This window comes from Artibeus jamaicensis, unplaced genomic scaffold, assembly GCF_021234435.1.
Source record: "Artibeus jamaicensis isolate MK-2021 breed Jamaican fruit bat unplaced genomic scaffold, CSHL_Jam_final scaffold_660, whole genome shotgun sequence".
NCBI lineage: Eukaryota > Metazoa > Chordata > Mammalia > Chiroptera > Phyllostomidae > Artibeus > Artibeus jamaicensis.
This window is the reverse complement of record NW_026522052.1, coordinates 9,225,234-9,241,730: the sequence shown is the minus strand read 5'-3', so window position 1 is coordinate 9,241,730 and position 16,497 is coordinate 9,225,234.

The following is a 16,497-nucleotide window of genomic DNA, read 5'->3' as shown; positions in this document are numbered from 1 at the left end:
AAAGGCCTAAACTCTATGACTGTGTCTGGCCATAAAATTTTATAACTTGATTTTAATCCGTACCATTTAGGATGCACTCAGGAGGGGCCTGAAAGGAGAACCTTGCTTTTTTTGGTAAATCATCCATCATTTATCCTTAAGGAGAGAAATGACAACCCCGAGAAAGTGATCTGCCTTTCACAGCCTGTTGTGGATGCTGAGCACAGCAGCAAGCCAGCACAGCTGTGCGTGTGTGTGTGTGTGTGTGTGTGTGTGTATTGTGGGTGGGTGTGGTTGGAACCGGTTCTGGCTATTTTTGGTTTTGTTTGTGGTAGCAGGTGGAGATGGACTATGGCCTGATGTGGGTTTTGTGCCCTTGGCATGGTGATCACGGTGGCCCAGGGTAGGCCAGGGGCCGTGTACTCTGTCCCAGCCCCACGCGGGTGCACGCAGAACACCAGTTCTCTGGGAGAGCGAGCTGGACAGGGCGACTCCAGCCAAGCACATCCAGCGGCCTGGCCTCTGCTGGACCCAGAGTGCCGGCCGTCTGTCTGTCGTCCTGCCTGTCGCATAGGGCTGGGGGACAGCTGAGTATTCTGATGGCCTGTGGGCTATGACGTCCCTGCAGGCCTGCGCAACACTTTTCCTGCCGGGACGGATGTTGGCGCCACAGTAATCTCCTCCTGTTGTTTGACGTCCCTGCCTTCACATTAGAGAAGCGCCAGCGAAGAGCAGCGTTTTCAGGAGGAAATGCCGGCATTTAGGATTCGTACAAATAAATACACCGACTGCCCTTGCTCCCCCCACTTTCCTCCAGCCAGTCAATAATCCAGATAAACACCTTTTCAAATGGCTCTTCTCCTATCATTTCACTCCCTTTAAAAATGGTGATGGGGTTAGATCGGATGCCCCAGAACGTCCATCATGCATTTATTTTATCCAGCTCAGTGCTAGGCAGCAATTAGCAAACGTAATACTAATTAGGTTTTACAATGTAATATGTGTCCCTCTAAAGTTAAGTCATAGCATTTTAAGCTTCTAATGATTGCAAGGTCATTTTGCTATTCTACATAATAGCAGGGATGCTAATGAGTGCATTTGGTATGCACGGGATGCCCCTGTTTCCTCTTGGGGCTTATTAGCATTTATTGGGGACACTTTACTTAATTTGTTGCTGAACTTATGCCTTAAACAGAAGCAATGAACCAGCCACCTGAAAGGCTAGAAGTTTTAGACTCTAGTGGAACTGGCCCTACCCACGGCCTGGCTATCTCCGTTATTATGAGATAATCATTTGTTTTTCCCTGGGCGTAGAAGCTTCACACCCTCTTTGTGTGATTGTCTCCACGGGCCAACATTACCAAATGCACTTAAACGTGCTCGTTCCCACGGAGAAAAAATATTATGCTATTAAACTATGCTTGTTATGAACATATACCTTAACATTGACAGTTCCACGTGGCAATCATGCTGATAGGATGGATATTCTGGATATATTTTGGATTCAGCTTCTAATTCTTAGACTGTAAGCTCTCAGGTGGCAACATGCAGACCCTCAAGACCGTCTCCACAAGCGTCTACCCCAGACCACATGTGACTCGGTGCTCTCCGTGGGCTCTGGGATGCTGCTTGTAGGTAATGAGATGGTGAAAATGGCAATGATGAGATTCTAGCAATCTAAAAAGAATTCTTCCCTGGTGCAGCTGGGAGACATGACAAATGGCGTTTCCAGGCCTAAATCATCGTCTGGGGCGACCTCATAGGGTGAGGGTTTTGAGAGACGCGATGGGGAATCGGGCTTCCTGCTTTCTTTCTACGGGAGGGAAGGGAAGGAATGAGCTGATGGATATATACACACACACAAACTACAGAGAGCTAGTTTGTCTTAATTTATTCAGTCACGTGGTAAGTATTTATCCCCGGGAGGGGGGGGGGTTACCGTGATGACGGGATATGAATCCAGCCTCTCAAGCTTCCATTACGACGTGAGCGACCATAGCAAGCAGCGAGTTCCCAAGAGATTCTTTCTTTTCAATCATGTTAAATAAAACAGAGAGGAGGGGGCTGCTATGACAGAAGAGTGGGCCCCACCTTCTCAGAGGGGTGCAGAGGCCCGGAGGAGGCGGCGCTGGGTGTGGCTCCCAGGAGGCCTGGGGTCTGGGGCTGGAGAGCCCTGAGGCCCACAGAACTGCATGGTTGCCCTTGGCCATGGGGAGACACTGGGGCATTTGAAGCCTGGAGACATTATCCCCTCCCCCGATAGTTCTAGACTCTCTTGACCAGTGATCAGAGAAGAGCTCTTGAACTTAAAAAAAAAAAAGATACTGTATTTATTTATTTTTAGAGAGAGGAGAAGGGAGGGGGAAAGAGAGGCAGAGAAACATCCATGAGATGTTTCATCCATGTGAGAGAGAAACATTGATCAGCCTCTTGCACACACTGCGACCAGGGATTGAAGCCGCACCCCAGTCATGTGGCCTTACTTCGTTTTGTGGGATGACACTCCGACCAGCGGAGCCACGCTGGTCAGGGCGAACTCCCTAAGTGTGAATGGGGGAGTCCTTCTACCCATGGAGAGCATGACCATTCACAGCGTGCTCCATCTCTGGGAATCGGCGGGGGCAGGACTCCAAAGCAAGAACTGACGGGTCAGCTCAGGAAAGACAGCTTCCAAGCAAGCAATCCCAGCCACAGACACGCCCTGATGTTATAGCTTGTGGCCATTCCTAGCGCTTCCCCCATAGCTGCCTCCCAACCGGGGGGGCTTCTGCTCCTGGGGCGAAAAAGGGAGAAGCAGCTGGAGGGGAGGAGCGATAGGAGGAAAGGAACTGCCAAAGCAACCTCTCTCATTAGTCCAGGGAATGTTCCTGCTCTCCCTTTAAGGAAACTGAGTGCCAGATCATGAAAGATAGAGGTGAGCCCCAGGTGTCAGAGCAAGGGATGGAGGCAGGACTCTTCTGGTTACTGAAAGCCTACCTGAACAGAGCGCTGGGTTCTTCAGCTTCTGCAGCAGGTGGGGTTGGATGTCTGCCTGTCACTTCCCTGAACCTCCCTTCACTCTGATCTGAGTCCGACACAAAACTCATCTGTGTCAGAAGCCTCAGTGGCCGCACAAGCCAGCTGTGCCCACTGGGCAGTCTGCCTCAGACCCCAGGGGACAAGCATGACTCACAACACGCACTTCACATGACACAAAGAGAAAAAAACTGCAGTGGCTTTGTCACTGGAGCGAACGGCACAGTCTCCTCGCCAGATAATGCAGAAATAAAGTGCAATTGTGAGAGACAACAAAAAGATTATCCCCCAGTCATCCCAAAGCACCCGTCATTCCACTCAGGGATTACATTTCTCTTTACTTATCTTGCAAATAGTTTTTTGATGCTTGTTTTCTCCGAGGAGCATACGCGTGGCTTATGGCAAATATGAAATGTAGCTGGGCCACCGCTCAAAGGCAAGGCCCGCATTAATCACAGAGAAGTCATTCTCCTGACAGCCTGAGTCCTCTAATCCACTGCTGGGTGGACGTACATCCGAGGAACTCACCCCGCACCATCCAGCGCACAACCTCGGCTGCTCGTTTGCAAGGCTGAGCAGGATTCCGGAGAGAGAGAGACGGCCACATCTCAGGGCAAAGCAGGGCTGGTCCCAGGGTGTCTCTCCCCAGCACCAGCTGTTGGGCCTGAGGCTGCTTCATGGCTCCTTCCTTGTACATCCCCTCTGGGCCCCTGTGTGTCCTCCGCAGACCACAGACAGGCTTGCTTTTTAAAGACTCTCCTGCTTTTCACTTGGAATGCACAAAACATCAAAATCTGAGAAGCAGGCAGAGGTGAGGATGTTCCTAGTGGGTGGAATAATGGCACAGCTGCTCTGGAAAACTGTGGAGACGGTGGGGCCAATGCCCAGGCCTCTATGCCCTCCTCTCAGGCCGAGGCGGACTGAGTGAACTGCCAGAGGCTTTGATGCTATCAAGAGCCTTGACTCTGCTCCGACCTCCAGGGTGGGGGGTGAGGTCATAGCATCATTCTGGCAGTTGCTGACCCATGGGTCGTCACTCTCATCATTCTTTTCATCTCTACGACATGCACATTTTCTCCTTTTGTAGTGTTTACACCTTACCCCAGTAACACAGTGTCCTGTGGTCCACACACAGTGGACACTTGAATAGGCATCGCCATGGTGCTTGCTGGCTGCTCGGGCTGCCTTCATTTGTTCCTCTGAGCCTCTGCCATCACAGGGCACTAGGAGGGGGGAAGTAGCAGGAGCGGGTATTGGATCCCAAGCTCCTTTCTTTCCTTTTTTAAAATCCTTTCTTGAGGATATGTTTATTGATTTTTTGAGAGAGAGGAAAAGGGGGAGACGGAGAGAGAGAAACACCTATTGGATGCCGTTGCCTCCTGTGTGCACCCTGACCGGGGATGAAACCCACAATCTTTGGGTGCAGGAGATGATGCTCCAAGCAGCCAAGCCACCCAGCCAGGGCCCTGAGCTCCTTTTCTGTGCTGAACTCCCTGCCCACACCCTCACAGTCAGGCATCCTGCCTGGACCTCTTTCTTGGCAACTGTCCAACTCATCCACCTAGGAAATACTTCATGAATATGAACTGCACACAACTCACACCTGAAACCCTGTGGCTGCATTGGATCCAACGAGCACCTGTGGCCCCACTGGGAAGAGCAGCAGAGATTTGCCCCCGGGCCCACCAGGTGGGGTGGAGTCCGCAGAGTCTGCTCAGGCCGGTGGGGTCCCTCAGTCAGGAGGCCAGTCTTAGAATGGAAAAGGAGGCTCCCCGGTTCAGCACACGCTCCCCTTGGAGGTGCTCAAAGCTTCCCAGAAAGTTAAAAGCCTTCCCCAAGTGCTCTCTTGTTCTGGAAAAAAATGGCAGAGGACTTTGTAATTCAGCCGGACCTCAGCAGTCTACCATGGGCTGTAGACCTCTGTCATTTGGCCATCACACGTCCACCAAACCCACACCCCACCTCAGAGGCAGGGAAGGAGAGCAAGCCCCTCTCGCAAGGAGGGTTAAATGCACAATCTCCCCTGTTTGTGGATAAGAGAAACCATTAGGGTGTTTTTATTTCTCCTCTCTCCGTGTTGCGCAATACCATATCGAAAATACATTTGCAGGAGAGCTTATTTTCCGAAGATGGATAATTTGGTTAAATCTCTTCCACTTTAATTTCATCTCCAGTTTCAGATGAGCAGCAGTACAGCATGCAGCGGCAAAAGCCCATTTTATTCTCATGAAAAAGAATGTAATGACCTTCTGATATAAATGTGATCCTCTGATAAGATGGCACTTGTGGGCTCCTTGGACAGAAACGTTCTGCTAAGTGAGTCTGCACGTGTGCACTAAAGAGCCACGGCCTCCGGACTTGCAGCTGGGACTGGGGAGAACAGGTAACTTGGGGAAGGGCGGCGGGTGCCTGGGTTGTCTGAGCCGGTCCAGCAGTATTGTCTCTGAACTCCTACAGCATTGGAGTGGTCCTTGGGAGGTCAGCTGCCTTATACAGCCACGCACTTTAGTTCAGGCAGCTCAAGGTCAGGATTACCCTGGTTCTAGTATTCAAGGCCACTCCATTCTATCTTGTGAACAGCTGGGAGTAAAGATCTAGCATCAAAGTTATGAGGAATGAGGAAAATGGAAATAGCAATGAAATGCTACTTTATATCGGTTAGATTAGCAAAAATCAGAAAAGTGGAGATAAGAGTAATGAGCGTGTGAGGACAGTGGAACCCCCAGGAGTGACTGGTGAGAACACAAACTGGTCAATTATTTCAGAGACACCTGGTGGCGCTTAATAAAATTATGTCTCCTGAGACCCAGATGTTTTGTCTGGTTGTAAAAATGCCAGAATTTTCAAACAGATTTATGGGAGTAAGGAATGGAATTAGAGAAATCTAGAGCTCCATCAAAAGGAAATGGATAGATAAAACTTTGTCAGTTGCACCAATTAAAAATAACAACTGGGTAAATATCTAACAGTATAAATAATCCTTAAAAGCTGAGTTAGGTGAAAGAAGAAACAGAGTTATATTTGTAGCACAATGTCACTTAACTAAATTAAAGTTATTCACATAGGAAATGCTATCTATATTACATATATATTCAAAGGCATAAATCGAACACAGAATAGCCCTCACTGGTGTGGTTCAATTGGCAGGTTCGATTCCTGCTCAGGGCACACGTCTAGGTTGCAGGTTCAGTCCCCGGTCGGGGCACATATGAGAGGCAACCAATCAGTGTTTTGCTCCTTCTTGCTCTTTCCCTTCCCCTCTCTAAAAAATCAATAAGCATGTCCTTGGGTGAGGATTTAAAAGGAAAAGATAGGATAGGTACCTAGGGGTAGAAGATGGGAAAGAGGAGTAGAGCCAGGGAGAAAGGTAGAAAAACAGAGACAACAGAATTCTTAACGGGCGAAAATGTGCCATAAGTTGAGAAATAGGATCAACCCGAGTCTTTGCCGCTTACATTCAATTTTGAAAAATAACCCACAACTTCGAATGCAGGGTAAATAGCAACAGAAATGGTGATTCCGATGGTTACCATCTGGATTCCCTTTTCCAACTGCCTTCTGAACCTACTCATCTTGGAAAGTCAGTAGGGTTGCTGTAAAAAAAAGGGATTCAAAAGCAGGTGGAAAGTCTCTCCCATCCCCGAGCTCCCTGTGACTGGAGGTAATGAAAGGCTAACAGAGGTGGAAAGGTCAACCAAAGTCAATTACAAACTAACTGACCCACCAGGATGGAACAAAACCCAAGAGATGTGCTACAATCTTGTAGAACGGAGGTTTTCTATATCTAGGGCTCTAATTGGAGATGTGCATTCACTTTTTGACTTGGGTATAATGATCATCCTGAGATGCTGATCAAATAGGAGCCAGTCTGAATTCTTTGTAGCCTTTCACTCTTTGTAGACATCCTAGAAGAAGTGGGTGGAGGTCCTTAAAGTCGTTTACACTTGTAAAATGTGACCCAGTAACCACTAAACACAGAATCTCTGGTAAAAGCAGTAAAAAAACCCAAACAAACCAGCATCACGCATCCTAACTGGCGAAGGAGAAGAAGGAGCGGACGGTCAGAGGCGAAATGCTGAAAAGACTTGCCTCTTCCTGGAACTACAACGGTGCCTACTTTTCTCTCTCCATTGAACCAGTTTGCAAGAGGGACCTGGAAGATGAAACTTCCTCAAAGCTCAATCACCTCTCAACCTTTGGAAAGCTACACCATTCTCGACAACTAGTGCACCTAGCCAACAAAACCCTGGGGTGGAGGTTCCTGAAACAACTGTTGTGTAAAGCCCTGACCAGTAAATGGGCTGAGAAGGGAGCTTCATTAAGCTCAGAGCTGGCAAGACAGCTGTCCCCACATTCTGTACCACTTGTTCACAATTTAGTTCACCCGTGATGCCAAACGTGGCCAGAGCATGTCAATGGAGGCCTGGTGGCTGAGTTCTACATGTTAGACCAGACGAAATCAGCAAGTGGAGGTCCTAGACATATGGTATCTTCTCAGAGACCCCTAGAGTTCAAATCTCCTTCTACAAGCCAAAACCCCTCTTCGATGATGCAAATTTGCCTGCCGGGGGAGCAGCAACCAGTCCTATTAACTGCTTGGTGGTTTGTGTTTTGTAAAACCACAAACCCCACAAACCAGTCCCGAATTGCCCAATGACCTCTGGGTCAACGATGGACCACACATGTAATGGTGGTCCCATAAGAGCTGAAAATTTCCCATTGCCCAGTGATGTCTTAGGGCCATGCACTACTCACATGTGTGTGGTGATGCTGGTGTGAACGAGCCCACCACACTGCCAGCGCTGTGACAATACAGCACACACAGTTACGCACAGGATGCACCTACCATTGTGTCACAACTGCCCCCAGTATTCTGTGCAGTGACATGCTGCACAGGCTTGCAGCCTAGGAGCAATAGGCTCTACCACATCCCCCCGGGTGTGGTGGGCCATGCCTCGTCTTGTGTACACGCACTCCACGTTCGCACGACAAGGAAGCCACCCAGCAACACACTTCTCAGAACGTATCCCTGTCCTGGAATGGCATGTGCCTCTGGTCAGTCGAAAGATCATTTTCTCTGCTCTCCAAACCAGTTGTCTTGCACAGTGAGGACACACTGCCAGAGTCAAGGAGCTGAATGAAAGTGTGTCCGTTCTATGTGTGTGAACACATGGCCTAATTTACAGCAAGCAGCCAGTCCCAGAGCATGACTTCCTCAATTACAGATAGCCTGAATTCTTCCAACCAAAGACCCCTTCATTACCAAAGACCCCTTCATTACCAATGACTGAGGGAAAGTGAATTCAGCTGAGGCTCCAGAGCTGTTCAAAGGTTTCCTTGACTGCGGGGTTGCTGCATGCGAAAAGTGCAGAGAAGCACAGAACTAGAGACAACAATGAAAAAATACTTCGAGTTGACGGATGGTAGGCCGATAGGAATGCATATTCATGTTCCAATAATACCCTCCTACTCTGTGTCCTGCTGCAAAGGGTTAAACAAAAAAAAGTAATTAAACAATGATTTCTTTATAAGTGCTGGACTTCCGAGGCCTGTTTTCTCTGTTGGAAAAAAAATAGATTTAAGATAATGGCCCTATTCTCCTCAGAATAAATTAAGCTCGGAGATAAAGAATTCCATTACTAATGCCTTTCAGCAAAGCCCAGGCATCCTTTAAAGTCAAACTTTACAGTATAATGTGGCATGATCTTGTTGAAATCTTTCCTGTAATGATATTTAAGTGATGGGCAAGGGTATCAATGGTTCAGGCAAAGTATTGATTGGATATCTTCAGGGCTGTTGAGCTCTGTCCCAGTATTTGTTGGAGAGAATGCACTGCATTTATTTCAAGACACTTTCAAAACAGTTGCAAGTCAAGCAACTGGTTTGTCTTAGAAACTATAGAAAAAGAGGGCAAGTTAGGAGGGGAGGAGAGAAAAGAAAGGAACCTGGAGGGGACTCAATGTGGGAGTCAGTGGCGAAGACTGGAATATGGAACCAAGAGCCAGACTCAGGGATATTGGCTCAAACTGGTGCATGGTACCTGCTTCAAGTTACGGGCTGTTTTCTGGGTCCAGCTCTCATTATTTTCCTGTTCTGTGGGAAGAGCAGACAAAAGGGGTCATCCTCACACTTGTAGGAAGAAGTTGTCCCTTTTCCCTTGGGGAGCAGGGGCCTTCCCAAGAGGAGACAGTTAGGTGCTCGTCTGAAAGATCTGAGTGGTCTCTGCAAATACAGCCCCTTTCTCATGGAAAGGCAAAGCCATGGTCAGAGGGGGCCCAGGGCCCACTTGCTCAGCAGTGGGATGGGATATTGGATGGAGAAAGAACGGGTGATAGCTCGGCACAATGATAGCCGTGTGGGGAACTTCTTAATGGGGCCAAAACCCCTTGATGCTCCATCCAAGCACCACAGCCCTATTTAAGTCACAAATTGAGTTTCTAAAGTTGTCTTATATGTTGCTGACAAATTGGTGACTAGCCCTGACATGGATCTGAAATTCTAATTCATCTCCCCTACATACATGGCTGTAAGCTTCTAGAGGATAGATATCGAAAAAAGATTATCTTACTCGACAGTCTCACTAAACACATGCATAGTGATGGTACCTGGTGCAGCTCCCATAACAATCGTTTGTCCTTGTTGAAACAAAGAGGCAGCCAACAAGTTTGCTGGGCACTGATGCCATCCTAGAGTTTGCAGCTGAGGTGACCCTGACTGGTCTCTAGGTGGCGTTAGGGACCCCACGGCAGTGCGAGATGTCTAAAGATAGGGGGAGCAGAGATTTTGTGGCCCTCCCCTCCCCTCCCCTTCCACAGGGCAATGACTGTCACCCCTGTGCCCGGTATGCTGACATCTGCAAAGCACGTCCTGGCTCCTGGGTGTCACCTTTCCATGAGGCACACCTGCAGAGTCTTGCAGTGGCAGTGCCATCATCATGGAGCACACACAGGGCTTTGGAGACCCTTGTCCAACCAGTAGCCCACCTAAGGGTGTTGCAGTGGTCCCTGGCAAGGACACACTGCGTGGAGTGGTCTAGATAACACACACAAGAGACCCAGCTCCTGGCCAGATGGGACACACTGCCGTGTCTTCACTGCAGAGGAAGCAGTCCTTCCTTTTGCTCAGAGTTTCCAGCTTACTCTTCATGTGAGTCTCCAGATGGAATTAATCTGACCATTTGAAATGAGTGTACGTACACAATATCTACATATTTATATATTTGTTGATGACCATTGTTGGCTACTCACTCAGTGCGAGGCAAGGTCCTGATTCCTATGGACACAGAAATGACAGGTGCACCCTCTTCCTCAAGAGTCCACAGTCTACTGGGGCACATGAGTGAGAAAACCAACGATTATCACGTCTTGTGTTAGGAAGTGGACAGCATGCCAGCCCCTCCCAGGGCTCTGCATGGAACACCAAGTTCCTACGCGGCTGCGATGGCCAGAGGCACTGGCGAATTCTATTTTCCTACCTGTGCCTGAACCGCCTCTCCCTCCCAGGACATGTGCATGGGCCATCCATCTCCTGGGAGGCTTTTCTCTTTATATCCTCTGAATAACAACTTTTAAAAAGGAAGCCGACCTTGTGAAGTAAGCAAAAAATAGTATCATCATTGGCCTAGCACCACACTCTACCTCTGCCCATTATTTGCTTGCTTGTCTAATTATTCTAAAAAGAATTGCTATGCTAAAGCACCCTTTTACCAGCAAATATACTTCTGATTTAAGAAATTATTATAGAAAAATGCTGGAAGTCTTGTAGCCATCTTTGCTATATTTAGAACAAAAATAACATCGTTCGGCAATTACTGTCTGGTATGAAGTTTAGTCACTCACATTTTTCTTTTTTCTTTTGTAAACTTTCCTTCACCTTTTTTTCTGAGTTAACAATGTAGGGATCATAGTTACACAATTACGAAGGAGAGGCCATTTAAATTCCACCCCCCGTAGATACAGTATCTGTGGCAGTGTTCAATGAGAGATGAGAATTGAGGAATTGAATAAGTGAGGCTGCTAATGAATTTGAAAGCTCAGCAAAGCAGGGACAATTGGGCACTTCTCTGGCTGGCTGGTTCCCCCCATCATCACACTCTGGCCTTGATTGATGAGTTTATTACTACTCGTAACGCTGGGCTCGGTGGAAAGAGAAAAGCAGTAGCCTCTCTGCGGAGCTCCTGGAGCCATTCAGTGTGTTGGGTTTGCCACGTGTTCAGGAGGCGGCAATGGCAGGAGGCTGGCGACGATGCGAAGGAGAACTGCTGTGCCACTTTTAACACTTTCTTAGTCACTGTAATAGGTCAACATAACAATGGATGTTGTGGCTGGAAAATGAGAAGTTGGCCCTAAATAAAAAGAATTCACTGGATCACAAGTCCTACTGCCACCCGTCTAGGAGACTGAGTTGGTTGGGCGTCTTGCTCGGCAGGCTCACATCGGCGGCGGGTGCCCAACTGTGAACACAGTGTCTTAGTTCAGCCTGGAGCAGGACTGGTCTTCCCCAGGTGGCCCTGCAACCGCCGCCTTGGGCTCGTAGCGCATTTCAAACCCAGCCTGGAGGGCATTCTCCAGCAGAGACTTCGGCATTTGGAGGAGGGTGGGTTATAAGGGTCTGGATCGGAAGGTCCTCGGTAACTTGAAAATGCTAGTTTTATAAAGGTGGTATAGGATGAATTGCCTGGCTCGAACAGAGCCACCCCCGTTGAAACCTCCTTTGAATAAAATTGCAAAGCTGTTAGGGCTATTTTTATCATTTGGACACTGTATCTCAGATGATACATTTCAAGCCTCATTTGGCACAAAATCTAGGTGGTTTAAGTCCACATTCAAGGTAAACATCTGCATTTTGGTGGCCCAAGGACCCCACGCTGGAGATTACTGGTTGTTTTGCTGTTGCTGCTTGCATTGTGCTTTGATATTTACTGTGTGTCTGACACCAATCAGACTGATGACTCAGAGGAATATTACAGCCGAAAAGAGGAACTTGGTCCATGGCAACAGCTGCCTCTCGGTCACAAAATCTTTTATGACTAAGAGGTCACCCCTAATAACATTTCCTTAAACATCTTAGCCACACTTCTTAGCTCAGCCGCTGATGGCTTTCTACTGATGACTTTAAATGTGTGTTTTTGACAGCAGGGCAAGGAATAATGTGTTCTATAAGACTGTTCTCACTCAGACCATGAAAATCTGTTTCCTGCTACTGCACAGCTCATCTATAGCTTTGGGGGGAGGAGTCAAAGGAGGAGGTAGCCATCACAGGCCTATTTAATCTTGCCTTATCTATTGTTATTCTGCGCTCAGTCAATATTGTGACATTCTCTTTGTGTCTGTCAGCATTGGTGCTATTCCTTTGAGACATCGAGACCCCAGAGCATAGGAATTGTGCAAATGTTCTTTGAAGGATTTAGGACAACTCCAAGCACAGTTAACTATGCAAAACAACAATTGGCTACAGAGAATGATGACGATGATGATGCAACAGGTAACACACAGAAGGGTCTTTGGATGGGCATTTGCGGCCAGGCAAGCAGTCTGGGGGAGTCACAGGCACCTCTGGTTTGGCAGAAGGGGCGGAACTATGCTTGGTGTCTGTGCGGTGTTGAGAGGACAACTCTGTGTTATCAGTGGGGGTTGTGATGCCACTCCGCTCAGTGGTTGGAGGGTGAACTAAGCTTGACTCAGAGGTCTTTCCTTAAAGATGCAACTTGGCTTATTCCCAGTAAACTGCCAGGCACTGTGTGGGGGAGGATGCTTCATGTCTTCCTGAAAGAGATGCTCATACAGGGGTAGCTAGCTGAGGGGCTGAACCAGTTAGACAGGCTTCCTGTGAGATTAATGGACAACTTCTACAGAGAAAAAAAAATGATGGTTGCCAGACTGTTGGGGAGGGGTGGTTGGAGAGGGCGAAAAGAGAAGAGATTAAGATGTACAAATTGTCAGTTATAGAAACAGTCACAGGGACGTAAAACCTAGCAGAGGGAATACGGTCAATAATATTGTAATAACCCTGTGGTGTGAGATGGGGACTAGAGTTATCGGGGGGATCACTAGTAAGTTATATAAATCACTGGGTTGTACACCTGCAACTAATATAATATTGTATGTCAATGGTCACTGAAAAATAAAGAAAAAAGAGAAAACCTCTGTCCATCAACTTCCTTGTTTTCTCATTTTCAAAATGGTATTGTGAGATACACAACCTTAAATAATTGATATTCACCACCTTGGCTGAGGAGCACACAGTAGGTAGGCACTTCCATAACACCCTTTTGCATTGGTATTCTAAGCCTAGGAGGGACATGTGGCATTTACTGGTCATTGCCGAGGAGTCAGTGGCTGGGGGTGGGGGTGGGGCTGGAGAATGAGCTGTGTGGGCAGGGGGTCTTTTTTTCAGACCTATGGGACGGGGACTTAGGACCTGCAAGCACATTGCAGGTGTCACCCAGAGCTGGATAGGCATGTGACGCAGGTGCTAAAAGGCATCTCACCATCGTCTGGCCTGTCTGGCTGTGAACCCCTTAATGAAATACCAGAGACGTGTGTGAAATGCAGTCACTGTCCACCTCCACGATCTGATGACAGAGCCCTATCTGTCCGCTGTCAATCCAGGCCGGGTGGCCAAGTAGTGCCCTGGAGTGTGGCTGCAGGGGGGATGTGACACCCCGCAATGCTCCAGGGGCTCCCTTGTCCACACCCAAGAGGACAGGATTCTTGGTGTGGCAGAGCAGAGCGGGTAGGCACCGTGCAGAAGAAGCAGGGGGACAGGCGGAGCGATTCTATTTGAGCTTAGTCCACAAAGTTGTCAGTTCAGGTCTTCAGGTCAAAATCATTTTATCTGCTAAACCAGATGCTTTGTAGAACAAAATGCCAGACCGACTTCAAGGCTGGGAGGCGTGCCGAGCCCCAGGCTCCGCTCACGCGGCAGCAGCTCCAGCCCCGCCAGCTGCTCTCCAAATCCGCTCAGTGCAGACACCAGGCTCTATTTCTCCCTTGCTCTCCATTTCCTTTGAAGACCTGAGACTGAGGGGCAGGAGGTTCAAAGACAGGGCCCCCGTGGCCGACTTCAAAGTTGTCCTGCCATGCGTGGCTGCAGGAGCACTGTTGTCAGTGGTGTTGGTTTCGTTAGAGGAGCGTTAGAAGGTAGGAAGGCAATGGGGAAAGATCCAGGTCCTTGGCCTTTTATCAACAGAGGGAAACTGAGGCTCTGAAAGGGAAGCATTAAAGGCAAGAGCATTCCCAAGGAAACAAGTCACAGACGCCCCCAGATGGCGAGAGCCCTAAAAATGACCTCTGGCTGTCTCTGCCCAATAACGCGAACCTCTTGGCAGCAGGTAAGAGGTCGAAGATTCTCCTTCCACAGGGAGGCAGTGTTTTTGCTTTGGATTTCATTTCTTCTCACTGTTTTTAGCACATACGGGTACTTTATGGTCACTAATAATTACGGAGAGTGTTAGAAGCAGAAAATGTGAATTGCACATGTTATAAAACAAATCAGATCCCTTCAGACCTCAAAGCTTTCTTATGTAGCCCCAAGAAGGAGGTGCATGTGGTCTCCTTCTGGGTGTTGTGAATTGCTCTGCCTTTCTGGGGTCCATGGGGGGAAGTCAGGCTGGTTTGGCTAAACCCAAGTTTTCTGTTGCTGCATTCTTCTCTCACAGAACAAAAGCACAAGGAACAACTAGCCTGCCCTCCCTGGATCAGTCAGTGAGTAGTGTCACTCTTATTGCTGCTGATGGCGCACCTGAGTTTCACACTGAGACTTGGTCAGAATGGAAAGCTACCTCTCCGCCAGGCGGCAGTGCCCCTTGCACTCTTCCCCCCGACCCGGCCCCGCATCATACACACGAGGGAGCCTGAGCTCCCTCTGCCTCCCACATCTGTACCAAAGACTCGCTGAACACCATGCCCCACCTGAGAGGGTGGCATCTGCATTGTATCACATCATTATCTGTGTCAAATATAGTTGTGTTTATTTTTACCAGGGAATATCATAATTTCCCCAATAATTTATGATGGTTGCAATAGAGCGAAAATTGCAATGGAAGGTCATTTCCAATGGCATGGAACAGTGTGAAATACATGATGATTTCACATGACTTCATACATGATTTCTTGCAGATGCCTGGCCAGGCAAGAAACCTTTCGCTGGAAGAGGAGGTTGAAAGCATAAGAAAACTTTGGTGGCGAAATATTTTTAAAAGTACAGGATTGAAGCTCTTCTGTGACTTCCAGCAACTGTCCAAGCAGCATCATGACCATCAGCTGTGATGGGCTCAGAAGTACACCCTGCAGCCACAACAGTGTGTCTGCCTGTGCCCCGGTCTAAGGAACCATGAACCGGGCTGGGACACAGAGATTGGAACAACGCGACAGGTGAACTCGAAGCCAGCAGGGTCTGGCTGCTGCCACCTTTCCACCTCATCTCTTCCAGCAGTTTCTGCATCACGTCCAGTCCCTCCCCTCCGCACTTGCTTGCCCCCTCTGCCCAGGAAGCTCTCCCCCCAGGAGTCTGCGTTGCTCCCTCATTGTTTTCACCCCCTTTCAACAGAACCTTCCTGGACCGCTTTATATGAGATAACACTACCACCACAAGACCCCTACCCTCTCCCCCGCCTCCTTGTCCTCGTACACTGTCCTCATCTTCACACCAGGCCTGTGATTTCTTTTGTTCGTTATCCTGACTCCTCCCAAATGAATGGAAGTTCCACAAAGGCAGCATCTTTGTTTTCTGCTCTGTCTCCTGTTGCCACACATATAATAGACATGTGATACACATTTAATAAATAAATAAATAAATCTAGACAGGCATTTCAAGGGCTAGCTTCTAAATTCATAGACATCAAGAGCTAAAGAGGTCTTTGTGATCATTTTGTTCAAGCAAAGTAGGGGCTCTGGAGCCAGGATTCTGGGTTCAAACCCGGGATCCATCACTCACTAGCCGTGTGACCTTGGGAAAGTCAGTTGACCTCTATTCAGTTTTCTCAGTTATATGGGGAAAGGAGTGGTGCCCTCTGATAGGGTTGTGATGAAGATTAATTATAATTATTATATAACATGCTTAGAACAAGCGTGGCAGAAGGTAAGCATTACAACAGCTCTGGCTATTGCTACTATTATTAAGAAAATGGAAGTCACACAGGTAAGTAATTTTCTCAAAGTAACTCATTCATTCATTCATTTGTTACTTGATGCATCCAGTCATCCCACCAACATGTAAGTGGCTCCTGTATTCCAGAAACTGGGGATTCTACAACAGACCAATAGAGTGGTTCCTGCTGTCAGGAGAGCTGCAATCTACACAGGGAGACCCACGTGGAACAAAGAGGCGTGTAAATATATAACGACAGTCGAGGTGAGTGCTGTGAAGTAATAGGGCGTCATGAGCCTGGAGGGCGGGAGACCTACTCTGTATTCTCCAGGGGCCGAGGGACACGGGAGGGCGTCATCAGAGAAATGACATGCATACTGAGACCTGCAGCTGAGTAGAAAACAGCAGTGTGGG